Here is a 2,500-nt window from a genome sequence, read left to right as displayed (position 1 = left end):
GTGCTTGGCCCTCTGTAAGAAGTTTGTGAAGGAGGGCAGTTTGTGAACAGTAGAGTGCAGGTGTGTTTGAGAGCAGCAGGCTCCAGACCTGTGGGTTGTCTCAACACAAGAGGCCTGAAACAGGAGTGTATTCTGCCTACGGCCATACCACCCTGAATGCGCCTGATCTCGTCTGATCTCAGAAGCTAAGCAGCGTCGGGCATAGTTAGTACTTGGATGCGAGACCGCCTGGGAATACCAGGTGCTGTAGGAATTTTGCCTCTTGCAGACAGTAGGTGGTGCACGTCTTAGAACAAATGCATAGAGTACTCTCTAATGTTAATTTTCATTTATTATTTATTCTACTCTTTTTTCCTTTCTTAAAATAAATAAAAAAACAGCAATAACACTAAAATACACTCTTTCTGAAGGAAAACTGATAATTTTTCTGCACTTCACACTCACCCCAAGCTGCTGGTGGTGAGCTGGTCTGTTGCTGCTTGTGCTGGGCCCTAAAGAAAGGGCAGTCTGAGACTGTGTGTAAGTGCAGATGAAGCGATTGTGAGGCTGGTGCAAAACAGGGTGTGTGCTTGGACCTCTGTAAGAAGTTCGTGAAGGAGGGTAGTTTGTGAACAGAAGAGTGCACGTGTGTTTGAGAGCAGCAGGCTCCAGACCGGCGGGCAGTCTCAACACAAGAGACCTGAAACAGGAGTGTGTTCTGCCTACGGCCATACCACCCTGAATGCGCCTGATCTCGTCTGATCTCAGAAGCTAAGCTGCGTCGGGCATGGTTAGTACTTGGATGCGAGACCGCCTGGGAATACCAAGTGCTGTAGGCATTTTGCCTCTTGCAGACAGTAGGTGGTGCACGTCTTAGAACAAATGCATAGAATCCTCTCTAATGTTACTTTTCATTTATTATTTCTTCTACTCTTTTTTCCTTTCTTAAAATAAATAAAAAAACAGCAATAACACTAAAATACACTCTTTCTGAAGGAAAATTGAGAATCTTTCTGCACTTCACACTCACCCCAAGCTGCTGGTGGTGAGCTGGTCTGCTGCTTGTGCTGGGCCCTAAAGAAAGGGCAGTCTGAGACTGTGTGTAAGTGCAGGTGAAGCGATTGCAAGGCTGGTGCAAAACAGGGTGTGTGCTTGGACCTCTGTAAGACGTTTGTGAAGGAGGGCAGTTTGTGAACACAAGAGTGCAGGTGTGTTTGAGAGCAGCAGGCTCCAGACCGGTGTGCTGTCTCAACACAAGAGACCTGAAACAGGAGTGTGTTCTGCCTACGGCCATACCACCCTGAATGTGCCTTATCTTGTCTGATCTCAGAAACTAAGCAGCGTCGGGCCTGGTTAGTACTTGAATGGGAAACTGCCTGGGAATACCAGGTGCTGTAGGCATTTTGCCCCTTGCAGACAGTAGGTGGTGCACGTCTTAGAACAAATGCATAGAGTACTCTCTAAAGTTAATTTTCATTTATTATTATTTCTTCTACTCTTTTTTCCTTTCTTAAAATAAATTAAAAAATAGCAATAACACTAAAATACACTCTTTCTGAAGGAAAATTGATAATTTTTCTGCACTTCACACTCACCCCAAGCTGCTGGTGGTGAGCTGGTCTGTTGCTGCTTGTGCTGGGCCCTAAAGAAAGTTCAGTCTGAGACTGTGTGTAAGTGCAGATGAAGCGATTGTGAGGCTGGTGCAAAACAGGGTGTGTGATTGGCCCTCTGTAAGAAGTTTGTGAAGGAGGGCAGTTTGTGAACAGGAGAGTGCAGGTGTGTTTGAGAGCAGCAGGCTCCAGACCGGCGGGCTGTCTCAACACAAGAGGCCTGAAACAGGAGGGCATTGTGCCTAAGGCCATACCACCCTGAATGCGCCTGATCTTGTCTGATGTCAAAAGCTAAGCAGAGTCGGGCCTGGTTAGTACTTGGATGGGAGACTGCCTGGGAATACCAGGTGCTGTAGGCATTTTGCCTCTTGCAGACAGTAGGTGGTGCACGTCTTAGAACAAATGCATAGAGTACTCTCTAAAGTTAATTTTCATTTATTATTATTTCTTCTACTCTTTTTTCCTTTCTTAAAATAAATTAAAAAATAGCAATAACACTAAAATACACTCTTTCTGAAGGAAAATTGATAATTTTTCTGCACTTCACACTCACCCCAAGCTGCTGGTGGTGAGCTGGTCTGTTGCTGCTTGTGCTGGGCCCTAAAGAAAGGGCAGTCTGAGACTGTGTGTAAGTGCAGATGAAGCGATTGTGAGGCCGGTGCAAAACAGGGTGTGTGCTTGGACCTCTGTAAGAAGTTTGTGAAGGATGGTAGTTTGTGAACAGAAGAGTGCACGTGTGTTTGAGAGCAGCAGGCTCCAGACCGCCGGGCAGTCTCAACACAAGAGACCTGAAACAGGAGTGTGTTCTGCCTACGGCCATACCAACCTGAATGTGTCTGATCTCAGAAGCTAAGCAACGTTGGGCCTGGTTAGTACTTGGATGGGAGACTGCCTGGGAATGCCAGGTGCTG

General features: G+C 46.4%; 1 non-coding gene and 4 pseudogenes across 1 annotated transcript; all 5 read left to right on the top strand.

The window, feature by feature from the left end:
- The first annotated feature begins 134 nt into the window (after nucleotides 1–134).
- Nucleotides 135–253, top strand: LOC138256653 (5S ribosomal RNA; annotated as a pseudogene).
- Nucleotides 254–699: 446 nt separating this feature from the next.
- LOC138255430 (5S ribosomal RNA) lies at nucleotides 700–818 on the top strand. Its single transcript, XR_011198063.1, has one exon. It is a non-coding gene; the product is annotated as a 5S ribosomal RNA (ribosomal RNA).
- A 443-nt stretch (nucleotides 819–1,261) lies between these two features.
- LOC138256781 (5S ribosomal RNA) lies at nucleotides 1,262–1,380 on the top strand (annotated as a pseudogene).
- Nucleotides 1,381–1,829: 449 nt separating this feature from the next.
- On the top strand, nucleotides 1,830–1,948 carry LOC138257071 (5S ribosomal RNA; annotated as a pseudogene).
- Nucleotides 1,949–2,397: 449 nt separating this feature from the next.
- Nucleotides 2,398–2,500, top strand: part of LOC138252330 (5S ribosomal RNA) — a 109-nt pseudogene continuing 6 nt past the window's right edge.

Source organism: Pleurodeles waltl, chromosome 8 (assembly GCF_031143425.1).
Source record: "Pleurodeles waltl isolate 20211129_DDA chromosome 8, aPleWal1.hap1.20221129, whole genome shotgun sequence".
NCBI classification, from domain to species: domain Eukaryota; kingdom Metazoa; phylum Chordata; class Amphibia; order Caudata; family Salamandridae; genus Pleurodeles; species Pleurodeles waltl.
Note: the sequence above shows the minus strand (reverse complement) of the source record. Positions and strands in the feature narration are given on the sequence as shown.